This window comes from Ictidomys tridecemlineatus, chromosome 12 (assembly GCF_052094955.1).
Source record: "Ictidomys tridecemlineatus isolate mIctTri1 chromosome 12, mIctTri1.hap1, whole genome shotgun sequence".
Lineage (NCBI taxonomy): Eukaryota > Metazoa > Chordata > Mammalia > Rodentia > Sciuridae > Ictidomys > Ictidomys tridecemlineatus.
This window is the reverse complement of record NC_135488.1, coordinates 79,871,609-79,886,242: the sequence shown is the minus strand read 5'-3', so window position 1 is coordinate 79,886,242 and position 14,634 is coordinate 79,871,609.

The following is a 14,634-nucleotide window of genomic DNA, read 5'->3' as shown; positions in this document are numbered from 1 at the left end:
AATCACTGGATCTTACTTCAAGAAATTTTCCTACATACTCAGAATTCTTCTCTTGCCTTTGAGTTCCTTACTGTCTTAGATCTGCATTGAACATGCCTTTGTTTGAAAATATAGTTTCTGTGCTCTCTTATGGTGTTTTAAGTCATAGGCTACTATGGCTTTTGCCATGGCCCTTGCTACAGAAATGCCAACACCAAAGAAAGATATTCTTTCTCTCTGATATTTCTGAGGGCTTGGAGGTTACCTTTTACAAACTCAGGTGAGTTCTTACTATACCAAGCTGTTTCTCTCTCTTTCTTTCTTTCTTTCTTTCTTTCTTTCTTTCTTTCTTTCTTTCTTTCTTTCTTTCTTCCTTCCTTCCTTCCTTCCTTCCTTCCTTCCTTCCTTCCTTTCTTTCTTTCTTTCTTTCTTTCTTTTTCTTTCTTTCTTTCTTTCTTTCTTCCTTATCATCTACACATCTAGTTTTGTTTGCTGGAATTGACTTTATTTTTTCTTATTCTTTTCCTTCCTTTCTGTAAGTACCTTTTTCCTAATAAAACTATAAATTTGTGCTGTGATTTTTTTTAGAGTTGGCAATATGAGATAAGTGTGTTTAGATTTGACCCAAAGCATCCATCCTAGATTCCTAAATTTCCTCATTGCTGGACTGAATAATCCTATACCTGTGGTGTCTTCCTTTTTCCTTTTTTTTAAAAAATTATGTATTTACTTTAATTAGGTATATATGACAGCATAATGCATTTTGATTCATTGTACATAGTTATAGCATAACTTTTCATTTCTCTGGTTTTACACAATGTAACATCATACCATATGTACAGTCATACATGTACCTAAGGTAATGATGTTCACCTCATTCCACCTTCTTTCCTGCCCCCATACCCCCTCTCCTCCCCTCTCTCCCTTTGGCCCAAAGTTCCTCCATTTTTCCCACCCCCTTCACAACTTTGGATCAGCACCCACTTGTCAGAGAGAAAATTCAGCCTTTGTTTTTGGGGGTTTGGCTTACTTCACTTAGGATGATATTCTTCAACTCCATCCATTTACCTACAAATGCCATGATTTTATTCTCTTTTTGCTGCTGAGGAATATTCTATTATGTATATATACCACATTTCTTTATCCATTCATCTATTGAAGGGCATCTGGGTTGCTTCCACACTTTAGCTATTGTGAATTGAGCTGCTATAAACATTGATGTGGCTGTATTACTATAGTGTGCTGATTTTAAGTCTGTAGGAAATAGACCAGAGACCCTGCACCTAATAGAGGAAAAAGTAAACCCAAATCTTCATCACCTCAGGTAGGCCCTAACTTCCTTAACAAGACTCCTAAAGTGCAAGAAATAAAATCAAGAATTAATAAATGGGATGGATTCAAACTAAAAAAACTTCTTTTTAGCTAAAGCAACACTCATTGGGGTGAAGAGAGAACCTACATTTTGGGAGCAAATTTTTGCCACACACATGTCAGATAGAGCACTAATCTCCAGGATGTATAAAGAACTCAAAAAAATTAACAAAAAAACCAAACAACCCAATCAATAAATGGGCTAAAGAGCTGAACACACACTTCTCAGAAGAAAATATACAATCAATCAACAAACATATGAAAAAATGTTCAACATCTCTAGTAATTAGAGAAATGCAAATCAAAACTACTCTAGGATTTCATCTGACACCAGTCAGAATGGCAGTTATCAAACATACAAACAATAATAAGTGTTGGCGAGGATGTGGGGGAAAAGGCACTCTCATACATTGCTAGTGTGACTGCAAATTGGTGCAACCACTCTGGAAAGCAGAATGGAGATTCCTTAGAAAACTTGGAATGAAATCACCATTTGACCCAGCCATGCAGCTCCTCAGTCCATTCCCTTTTCCTTTTGATCATAGGATAATGCAGGTTACCTAAGAAAAATGCAGGCAAAAGCAAGCATCTGTCTGGACTGTTCCTTAAGGATATTTTTGGAATAATCAAAGAACTGGTTAGAGAAAAACCTCTTTATATAAGATCATAGCTAATAAAATCAAGGGGAATGAAAGATAAAATTCAAGTGATATAAATGACATATAATAGATAGAAGCAGTGACAGCCAGTATCTACCAATTCATCAAGAACTAGATGATCAGAAATTTAAACAAGAGATGTCAGAATCTATTGTTTGATCTTTATGTTACTGAGAATATACAAATGGAAATACACACAATCATATGTTTTTACTACTAAACTTTTTTCCCCTTAATCCAAATATGTCTCTGGATCTATCCTCTAATTTATAAGATATTCATAAGGTATGGGGCCATGTTAAATAGTATGACTTTTTACAGAATGTGGATTATTACATAGAGAGGTGACCCATTTTCATAAATGAAGAAAAAAAAAGTTGAAAATAAAATTATTCTAGGTGAAAAGTGATCTTAAGATAATATCAATTCAATTCAATTCAATTCAGTGTGTGATCTTGGTTGGACCCTTATTAGAACAATAAACTTATTCAAATATATTTTGGAAATTTGGGCAAAGTTGAAGGTAGAGTATGTTTGGTGCCATAGAAATTTAATTAATAATTATGTAATTAAACAATAAATAAACTATTTAAATAATTCATATTTAACATTGCATATATGTATAATATTTTTTGTGAAGTTTTTAAAATGCTTATGCCTTAGAAATACTATTTACAGTTGACATGTCTAGTAGTTGCTTCATAATACTCTAAGAAAAAAGACTGGGGTTGAGTTTGGGTAGGGAAGTAAATAAAATAGGCACTATTGGCAATAGGTACCAGAGGCTTGTGTTATTATCATCTCTATTTTTCATGAATGCAAAAAGTTCAATTACAGAGCATTAACCTAGAGATAGTGTATAAGCCAAATGAAGCCAAGTGGTTATACTCTTCCTTGCATAGTTCCCTAGTGGGGTTCTAAATGCAGTTCAAACAATATCCGACAGGAACACAATTTGGAGACGCCTACTGATGTTACATAACCAGGACCCTCAATTAATAATTTAAAGGTCACACCTTGGTGTTCAATAGGGAGGGTGACTATATAATTTATCATCCAGGGAATACTTGGAACATTATAAATAGGGAACATCCCAGACAAGTCATATAAGAGGACTTTATTAATATGAAGTTTAAAGTAGCTTATAGACTTGACAGGAAAAAAAGAAAAAAAAGAATCCAAAATCGATCAATCAAACAAACAAAACCCCAAAATAAATGCCTAGCAAGATTTCTCAGTCTCAGTTTCCTCTTTGATTCCAAGCCTTTCCCCTAAGTTCAGGGACAGGCCATTGTGACATTTATCTGATGAATGTTATAATAGGTGTTGTGATAGTGGGGATCACCCCGCTGGGGGCGCGTGTCCTTGGTTTTCCACCTACATGATCAGACCTTATGTGGTGATTGGCTAAGGTACTCTTAGCTTGCAAGGGACCTGTAAAGACTCTTCCAAATGGAGAAAGCCTCCATAAAGTCACAAAGGGTCAAAATACATATCACTTCTGGCTTTAAGTTGCTTAGGCAGGATGAAGCAAACTGTCAATCTAACAATAACCTTGCATGGATATACCAAATGCTTTAAACATTGTGATTTTGTATACCAAATGCCATTCATGTTTATTAAATAGAGGTTTTCTTGGCTAGTGTGTCATTTAATCTCATTTATCTGAAATCTACAGTATACTCTATAATAAAATCACTATCAATTACCAAGATAGAGATTTTTATTCCATGACATGATTCAGATATCTATGCTCTACAGTTACATTTCAGAAGGTAAAAGCCTCATTTCCTCTCCAAATTCACCAATCAGATAAGTCTCTACTTTTGCCTGGAGGAAGAAAGCCAGTGTTGGACATTAGCTGATTATCCTACCACATTAAACACTGGAGAGAGGAATAGAAGTTAACAACTACCATGAACAAAATGCTAACATGAGATAGTAAGCATTCTCACATGTTAAGCAACAATTGACCAATGTATAAGTGGACAGAAACAGTGGCAACATTAGTTTTGAATCATTAATCATGTTTTCTAATATACATTTGGCTGTTGGAGGCTTTCATCTGTGTAATGATTCACTCCTGGCAAACCTAGGATCTTTTTAGAAAAAAATCCTGATTCTCCTAAAAAAAACCCAAGCAACATTTTTTAGTACTTATTATGATTTTAACTCTCTTGTCTTCTTCCTACTTTCTCCTAGGAAGTAAGAGTGAACTCTAAAAACATTAGCACAGGATTAATTTTTATTGCAAAGGAGCATATTAATAATGCAATCATAAAACAAGTTATGTTAAGTACCAGAACTAAAATTAATAATTATATTCTCTGTAATTATGTAGAAGAAGGTTGTTTTATGGAAAAGGAAAAAATCAGACAACAAAAAACTAAATTCATAATTCAGTATTAAAAGACTTACTATCTAGGTGACTAAGATTAATAACCCTTGAGTACTGCAACATCACTTTTTAGACAGGAAAAAATACATTTTGAATACCTCAAATGGACTTTTGTGCACAGAGATTACGGCAATATCTGTGACATTATAAAATATTGAAAATTACACATAAATTAAAATTATTAAACAACAACATGTTTTCCATTCCTTATTAAGCCTTTTTTAATCAAAGGGGAAAATACAGAACATATTATTTCTTAATTTTGTCAAAGAATAATATTAAAGAACTAAAGTAAATATTAGATGATATTGAATATGACTTTCCTCATTTATATTAGACATCCTAAATTTCTATTAAAGCCCAACACATTGAGGATATATTTATCAAAATACTGTGGTAAATATCAACCTTTCCCTCATTAAAAAGGAGCTGCTAGATGTCTCTTGGTTGGACCTGATAAAAGTTAATCAAACTAAACTGTCAAGAAGCCCAGAGATTGTTAATGGGTAAGTCACAAAATGAATGAAGATAATGGAAAGTAAATGGTATTTGTTCTTCCTGCTAAGGGCAAAAGTGTGCTGTTTTCTCTTCAGAAGACAAATATAAAAAAGGAAAAGTTTGATAAACGGAGTATTTGAAAGGAGAAACATCATTGTACTCCCCAGATCTATCGCTGAATAAGAATGCAATGGAAGAACAAGTCACACATGTCATGTGCAGCTAAAGGACTTGGTAACAGAGACTGGCACATACTTTGATGTGAGAAAGGAGGAAGACAGCTCAGCTTAGGGTAGAAAGCGCAGAGAAGAGAGCAGCAGAGGCAGCAGCCTGCACTCCCCAAGTTTGGCCTAGAATGATGTCTGAGCTTCTCTTGGGAAAAGAAGTTTCCAGTTAAGGTAAATATGTTGGAAAGTCTTCATGGAACTGCCCAAGAAAGCTGTTAAAAGAGTCAAAGCATCTTAGCAATAAAGTCGGGTAGATAACCTTGGCTAAGACCCAAGAAAGACTTGTAGTTCCACCTTCCCTTTATTTAGTCCTAGAAGAATCAAAAGTGGAAAAGAGAAAGAAAGCATGTAAACATGAGAATTTATCCACCTTTCCTACACAGGACTGTGAACCCAGTGTCAAGGCTGAGCTAGGGACAGAACACAGAACTGTGGTGAAAGTTTTGATTTTAACTTGAATTATTTAATACTAAAATTGAGTTTCAAATAAATTTGTGTCTTCCCATGACTAAAAGTGACTAACAATTGTGGATCTGTTGAGGGCAACTATCTCCAACAAAGCATGTCTAATGCAATATTGTTGCAGGAAACATACTGGTCAGGAAACAGCAGCATTCAGAGAGGAGAACTCCAAACTTCATTTAATGCTAGTGGATTCATAGAAGATCAGACTCCAAATTCTGAGTGCCCATCACCAGTTTTTTCACAACATTTATAGGCTAGTGTCATATATATGTGTGTATATGTATATGTGTGTGTATATATTTATATATATGCTGGGGATTGAACCCAGGGCCTTGGGCATGGGAGGTAAGCACTCTACCAACTGAGCTATATCCCAAGCCCCTCATAATTTTTTTAGTCTAAAGGATACATGGTTATGCACAGGATTTACTAGTAGGAAGCATGTTTGCAGAAGCAGAGTTCCTTAAAGGGAAGGATTGGCTCCTCCTACAATGCCTTATATAAAATTCCTAGCCTTGGGCCTGGAGCCTTCAGAAGTGCCTTTACACTTCAAAGGAGTAGTTAGACTCCAGGAAGTCACTTATAGCCAAGTGGTAGGAGTAGATGGTGCTAATCAGGTTCCCTGAAGAAGAGCTGAGTAGATAGGAGAGGAGACTCTCTCCTTCCTAGGTACTAATTCTCATGACAGTGTTCTTACTTCCAGGCCTGAGTTTGTCACCCATTACAGTATTACTGAGGAAAACAGACAAATTGTATTCCTATATCCAAAGTCCAGACTCTCTGCTAAGTTGACTAAATGTTTTCATTATGGAAATATTTTACCTTCCAACTCCACCCACGTATTTTACTACTGAATCCTTAAATTTTTTTATGACCTAGATTAGTCCCCCCCCCCGTTTACAAGAATTCAAAATTAATACTATTTCATAGAGCTTTTGTTTTAATGTCCCAGATACTCATACCAGAACATAGACTCCTTCGGTAATTTTTCTATCCTCTAACCTTACCAACAGGCATTCTTAAACTTATACCTAAGTTCCTTATGACAAAATACAGAAAATTCCCTGAAATACCTAATTTGGGGTGGTTCTTTTTTTACAATAGTTTTATGCAATGTATATTTCATATGTTTCATACTCCAGGGGATATTTTGTGTGAATTTGTTTGCACACATTAGCAGAATAAATATTTTAAAATCTGTAGCTTATTTGTGGACATTCAAGTGTTATTCTCTGAGAAAGTATCCTACCTGTCACTGTTCTGAGTCATGAATGAGGAAGGGACATGATGTACTACCACATACTTCTTTTGTTATGTTTTGTTTTTCTTCTCTTCTTCCTGGTGGGAGGGTAGTATGCGGAGTGGAAAGTCAGCAGGGAAAGCTCTACTGGGGAGAAAGAGGTAGTGAAAACAACAATGGAAAGTGAGTCTTTCTGATGGAAATGTAAGGTCCAGGCTTTTACTGAAATAGGGGAAGCTTCTCAGTTCACTTTCCTCCAAGAAAGCAGGATGCCCAGGCATCAGGAGGGAAAAAATCTTTCTCTCATAGACGAGCAAACATATTTACAGCTTGTTTCATATGGAGCAAGAATGATCTCCTACAAGACCCACCAACTTGTCATCAGGCCACAAAGAGGATAGAATAAAATGCCCAAGCCTTCAAGTTATTGTGTAATGGTAAGAGTAATAGTAATTGTGTGTGTGTGTGTGTGTGTGTGTGTGTGTGTGTGTATGTGTGTATGAAATGCTTGCAACAAATATAGGAAATATAACCTAACCTATACAATAATAAAGTCTAGACAAAATTGCCAGCATTATTACCAATAGTAAAAGAAAAATGATGCAATTTCTTCACGTATAATAATAAAAATGATAACTATTTTAATAAGAAATAAAGTGAACTTTCCTCAGATGAAAAAATAGTCCCAGGCATAGTACATATTTCCCCACTTATGTGAACTTAATAAACATGATGGATCACTAAAAAGAAAACTCAAGGATGAGATCACATTACAATAAAGTATTGTAAAAGGGGACATCATAGAGTTAGGAAATACAGTAAAAAATAAAATAGCACCCATTATAGAACAATGAATCAATTAAAAACATTCAGAGATAACAAAGGAGTAGATTAAAATGAAATGATGAAGATTAGCAGAGGCTTGAGAAAATCACACTGAATTTGGAATAATAGGAAGAAGATCAAAGCAACGAATGTGAAATGAAGGTGATAATTTTAGATATTAGACAGAAATGATCCAACATGATTTTTGTCCTTGAAGTAGAACCTCAAAAGTGAAAGAGAATCTAGTGATGAAATGAATCATAGGAGGAAATAAAAGTAAAGTTTAAAATATATTAGAAGAAAGGGCAATTCACAATAATCATACACAATGAATTTTTAGATCTTCAAATATAGACAAAGCATTCCTTAATCAAAAGGTTAAATTTCCTATATTTGCTTGCAAACATTTTTGGACAAAACCAAAAACAAACCAAACCAAAACAAAAAAACCTCAAGCCCGCCTATTGTGAAAAGTTTAAAAATTCAGTTTTAATTTAGATTTCTCCACAGCAACATTAAATGCTCAAAGAAAAAAGTTCTATAGCTAGAAAATTATAGGAGAAAATAAAAACCTCAGCCAAGATTTTACCCAATACCAAATTGTCCTTCAAGTACAATAAAACAGGACAAAACAAAACAAAATGAGAGGTATTTTCAGGCATGTAGAAACTCAGGGAATATAGTATTTATGGACCATTTTTGAAGGAAAAAAAAGCAAACTTGATAAATAACTCTAGTCAGCTAAGTGATGAAGCAAAACAAAATAAAATCTGAAATGGAAAACCTGTCATAAAAGTGCTGGCTGAGAACACTGAATCCATTTAAAAATAGGAGTAATACCAAGCATATCTAGAAATGAAAGTTGTAAAACAATATGAATTTTATAAACTTTGACGATATATAAATAATAATGTAAGTTACGAAAATTGGCAGGTAGGGAAGAACACAGGGAAACAGAAGCGTTCTATTTATCTAATCATCTTAAGTAGCGATCAAATATTCTCTGAAATTGAAACAGCAAAAAAATCAGTGTAAATTTATTAAAGATTAAAGTGGTTCAATGATCTTTATTAGCTTCATAGATTTTTAAGTGAAAAAGCTTACTTAAATTATATTAATTCATTGAGTCAAACTTTTGTTTCAATAAAAGTATCATTTAAAGCATGATACAATTCATATGAAATTATTTTTTTCTTATTTTTTTTTTGAGTTAAGAGAGAAGAGAATCATGACTAGAATGAGGCTCATCTAAAGCTAATCATGACAACATCCAAAGGAATTTGAAGAAATTTTTATATTTCCGTTTAGCATTTGTGCTATCTTCAATTTATATATTGAAGTCCATTTGTATTGCAAATGCATTATGTCTTCAAAAACAACCACAAAGTGTACTAGTTATGCTAATATGCTAGTATAGATAGTTTTTTTTTTTAATATTCCAAAGAAATGTTTTAAGTATCTTCTTGGCCCCCTGTTTCTTCATGTCTCTCCTTCCTTCCTTTACAAATATGTGCAAAAACCAGGAAAACTATATAGGCATTGGCAGACCTCCTGTGGCCAGCCCCGTACTTCCTAGTAGGTCCCTTAGTTATTGGATTCCCCTCTTCCTGCTATGAGACAACTTTTTAATCATAAAATCCACCACTGTGCCCTTTCACACTCCATGGGTATTAGATGGCTGCCTCTAAATCTGCATGCCCCTCCCCTTCTTTTAAAATTGTTTTTTTTTTGAAAGAGAGAGAATTTTTTAATGTTTATTTTTTAGTTTTCGGAGGACACAACATCGTTGACATCTTTGTTGGTATGTGGTGCTGAGGATGGAACCCTGGCTGTATGCATGCCAGGCGAGCACACTGCCTCATGAGCCACATCCCCAGCCCAACCCCTCCCCTTCTTTTAATACACTTCATTTCACACCCCCAGAGTATGACGCTCTCCTTCAAACTTTTCACTTATCAATGTCCTTTGTTTTTGAGGTCCCTGAGTCCCATATTCACTAAATAAGTTTTCTTGTAGCACATCAATTTGCACTTCCCCAGTCCTGAATTCCAGTAAAACTTACTTGACATTCATAATAGAAAACCTTGCATCACTGTCTCTCTGGAAGGAGGTCTGTGAAGACATGTATTTCTTACTATTGCATAGACTGTGAGCCCCTCAAAGACAGGAAACATGCCTTATTTCTCTGTGGCAACAGAATTTTGTACAATCCCCTTTCATGGTAGGTATTCAGGAAACATTTTTTTTTCAAAATAGCAAAAAAAATCATTGGAATGATTTCTTTATCCATCAAGAAAGTCAAACTTCACAATGTTTCCAGATAGATCCTGTCAGAGGCAAAACATAACAAAAGGTGTGTGTGTTAGTACATCATGTCCCTTCCTCATTTATGACTCAGAACTGTGACAGGTAGTTCTCAGAGGATAACACTTGAATGTCCACAAATAAGCTGCAGATTTTAAAGTATTTATTCAGCTAATGTGTACAAACAAATTCACACAAAATATCCCCTGGAGAATGAAAAATACATTGCATAAAATTATTGTAAAAAAAGATCTTCAAATTAGATTTTTCAGACTTCCTGATGCAAATCTTGCCTTATCTTAGCCAAAAATTCTGTTTCCTTGCATTTAGTTGTTGCCTCCAGTTTGAAGAAACATTCTGACATTTCCTTTGCTGGAGGTGGGGAGAAGAGTGTGACAATAAAATGGGAATGAAGTCACAATTTCATACCAATCTGAGTTTTTAAGCTAGGAACTTTGAAAAATGATTTTTTTTTAAATTGGGAATTTGATTCTGTGGGCTTGCTAATAAAAAGTTTCATGCCTGTATCTCTGAGTGTCCCATCAGAGATATACTGTTGTTTCTGTTTGACAACTCACTAGTTTTGGTTAAAACTAAAATAAATATCCTTAAATATAATCCAACAACAAAAATACTTGAGACCAACCTGACAGCACAGGAGATACAAGCTTTACCAACAAACATGAACTAAAAAACAAATGAACAAAAATTAGTTGGCCTCTTAGTTGTTAAATTTAATTCTTAGCTTAGCTGTTACCTACATGGTAACCTGTCAGTTAAGCCCATAGTTGGTAGAAGCTAGGAAAGAAGGGATCTACACAAAATGATTTCTCACATTTAAATTAGAAGTTTTTAAAAAGTGTCTTCATAGGGACCCTGCCTGTTGTGTGTCAAAAACAAATGACCCAAGAGTATTAATACTAAAGCAAAATTAATTTTGAAGTTTAGACAAAAATTTTCAATTTCAAATTACTAAATCTCTACACTGCCAATGATTCATTTTTGGTGAAGAGACTATAATGGCACCCCCTTCTCCACAGAAAATCTTAACTAAGCTTCTCCAGAAATCTTCACCATAATTGATTTTTATGACAGTAAGCAAAAGAGTCTCTACAAAAGAGTACAATGTAGGTAAACTTCCTGTTTCCTGTTGCTCTATTTTACTTGGCGGCTGGCCTGGAAGAAATCAGCACTACAGGTGCCGAACGCCCCTTTACTAGTTTTTCACAACATTTATTCAATATAGTGGTTTGTAGAAGTGTGTTTTCAAATACAAAATGTGATAATAAAATGACAAATCTTTTAAGAAGTCCCCTGGCCTTAAGCTGGGCTTCACAGAGATATCTACATTTCCAAGATAAAAGAAGTTACCAATTGGGCTCCATGGTAACAGAGGCAGGGAGAGGAAAGAAAGGGGAGAAGAAGCTCTCCCCTTCTCAGGTGTTGTCCTTGAAGGGTTAATTTGCCCAGAACAGTGAGGGGGGTGGGGGGCAGGGAAGCTGTTTTTATGTGAACTTCTATAGACTGTGAACTTGTGAGCCCCTCCTCTTACATGGTGGGTATAAAGTTCTAAAACTACCTGAACTCGGGGTTCAGGGGATTAATTGATTATAGTGAAAGCTGTACCCTCTGAACCTGGCTGCAGCCAAATAAAACTGTTTCCTGCTATCTTTGGTGCCTTGCCTCATCTGTCCTCTACAACAAGATTGCTAGCAAGAAAATGTGCAAATTGTATAACAGAATAGATTTAGAATAAAAAATAGAAGAGAGAAATGAGGTGTATTGGGTTAGGAAATGTGGAACAGTGGGGGCAGAGGGGAGAGAGAGAGAGAGAGAGAGAGAGGAACAGAGACAAAGAGAACCTCAATTCTTAAGGATTTATGTAATAAAAGTTTATTTCTTATTCTCATAAAATGTGTTTTAGGTGGATCACTTTCTTGGGTAGTTGTCTCCATATAGTTCCCAATCAGGAGTGGAACTTGTCTCTGAGTCTCAACCATCTTAGTACACAGGTCTTTAATTGTTTAGATAGAGGAGGAGATGGAGTTGAAAAATTGTGCAGGAACTTGGAAGTAGAACATGTTATTTTTGCATGAGTTTATTTAGCCAGACCTATATACATTGCCATGCTCACAATGAAAGAATATGGAGAATATCATTTTCCATGAGGTCAAGAATGAGGAAAATGAAATTGGAAATGATAAAGACATCATATTGTTGTTTCTTTCACAATTGTTCTTGACAGTGCTCATGTCCTAGAGCAGAAAGGAAGAAAAACAATGTATAAATAGCATAACATTCATAAGGAGTCTTTCACCCCCATAAAGCCCAAGTTGTTTTCCTGGTCCAGTGATTTCTTCAATGTTTTGTGTGTGTACACATGTGTGCACTTATAATACCCTGAAGAATTTGTGTCAACACACTAGAAAACACGTGTTTTCTAGATATGTTACACATTTCTGACACACAATCACATGAAAGTGAATCTTTCCCTTTTAAATACAAAATAGGTGACTGATCATTGCACTATAATTTCTTTCTCCAAATAACCTCATTGCATGTTCCCCATTTTTTATCTTGGTCATTATATTACTATATGATATTGTATAAAATCTTTAGTTTTTAATTGGTGCATTTTTCTTCCTGAGTGAAGTTTAGCATGTAGAATAATGTATGCTTAAAAATTACTTTTGTTATCAGCAGCACATTACAAACTTCTTTGATATCAGTCACATAGCACATGTATGTTGAATGATTAATATATAAAGTTTTAATAAATAATTTAAATATAGGATTATGAAAATTATAACATAAAAAGTTTATATATATGTATGTGTATATATGTATATATATACACTATATATATATTTCTATTCAGCATCAATTAATGATTTCTGATGTTTCACTGATTGCAAGAAAAACTATACTCCATACATGGTATAGAATAATTTATAGGATTACAGAGGATCCCAGGAGAGTGTACTTAATTATTCATAAAGTTGGTATTTATGCAAACTAAATAGCAAGCTAATAAGGCACAAGAAATTTGATTAACTTTTAATTTTTTTTTTACTTTGTAGAAAAAAAACTTGAAAAAAGTAAAGATGGAAATTGATATATATGTTTGGGAAGAAAAGTGAAGACTAATGTAAGTACTTTTTTTTTTTTTTTTTAAGACAGACTATTTGAATCCATTAATAAAATTCGAGAATGTTTACTTATGTATTCACCTAACAGATGATTATTAAATCTTGCTATCAGCCCATGTCACATTATAGCTGCTCTTAGGAACACAATGATGACTAATCACATCTGATCACCAGGAAGCAACAGTGCATTAGAAATGATTTTTTAAAAGGCATTTACCAAGTAGGCTGAGTAATAAGTTCCATTCATCAGGCCAGCAACTGTGCTAAAACTTTATTTTGTGAAGGGAACACTCATGGAATATCATGGTGAATGGATGAAGTGGAATTGTAAGTGGACACAACACACATTGGGCTATTGCAATAATCTAGGAAAGACATGCTGAGATCTCAGGTGAGGTCGTGATGTTGGAGGCAGAGAGAGTGTGGTTAGAGGTAGATGTAAGAGAGGACCATCCTGAATGTCAGAAGGTGGGAAAAACAGGGATCTTGGATCTTTTTCAGAATTCTGTTCTGAATGAAGGGACAGGGGGATGTTCCATTAGTCAAGATGAGCACTGCAGATGGAGGGGCAAAGCAATTCAGTTTTTCACAGGCTGAAATTCCTTTGAAAGCCTACAAGGCACTCTGAGCCAACCCCTGCTGACCTTTCCACATCAGTTACTCCTTCTCCATCAAACTCCGCGCTAAACAAGCATCAGGATGTTTTAAGGATATGTCAAGCTGTTTCACTCCTATGAGAGCTCACCCCACTCAGGCACTCAGGCACGTGCCAAAGTCACATGCATCCTCACAGCTCACTTTGAAATTCCTTTCCTTCAGTAAGGGCTTCTCTGGCCTCTCAGTATTAGGAAACACATCACACCTTGAATTTATTCATCTATATATTATCTTCTCAAAACACCTTGCCTTAGAGGTTTCGGGATGTGTTTTCTTCATTTAGTATGCCTAGAGGTGTTTCTATAAATAACATTTAAGATAGGTTGATTTTAAATAAGAATTAATCAAGTTAATAAGAATGTTACAAATGCATGCAAGGAAGGTCAGATTTCTTTCTTGTCTTATTTTTATTTTTTTTTAGTTGTAGATGAACACATACTATCTTTATTTATTTTTCTGTGGTTCTGAGGATCGAACCCAGTGCCTCACACGTGGGAGGCAAGCACTTTACCACTGAGCTACAGCCCCAGCCCAAGGAAGGTCAGATTTCTACTGGGAATAATTGTCAATGGTATCATGGGAGGCCAGGTTATGAGGCTGGTACTGCATAGTAAAACTTTGGGCATCTCTATTTGACTTAGAGGAAAGGAACTACAAAAGGAGGATGAGTGTTAAAAATCTCAAAGGGCCATAGGAAAAACATATAAGCACTTTATTAAGTGTGTGTATAATATCTGATATTTAGTAAGTATTTTATGATTTTCTGATTTATTCTATAAAAAGGAGTGATAAAGGAGGGCGCCATGGCACATACATGTAATCTCAGTGGCTTGGGAGGATGAGACAGGAGGATCTCAAGTTC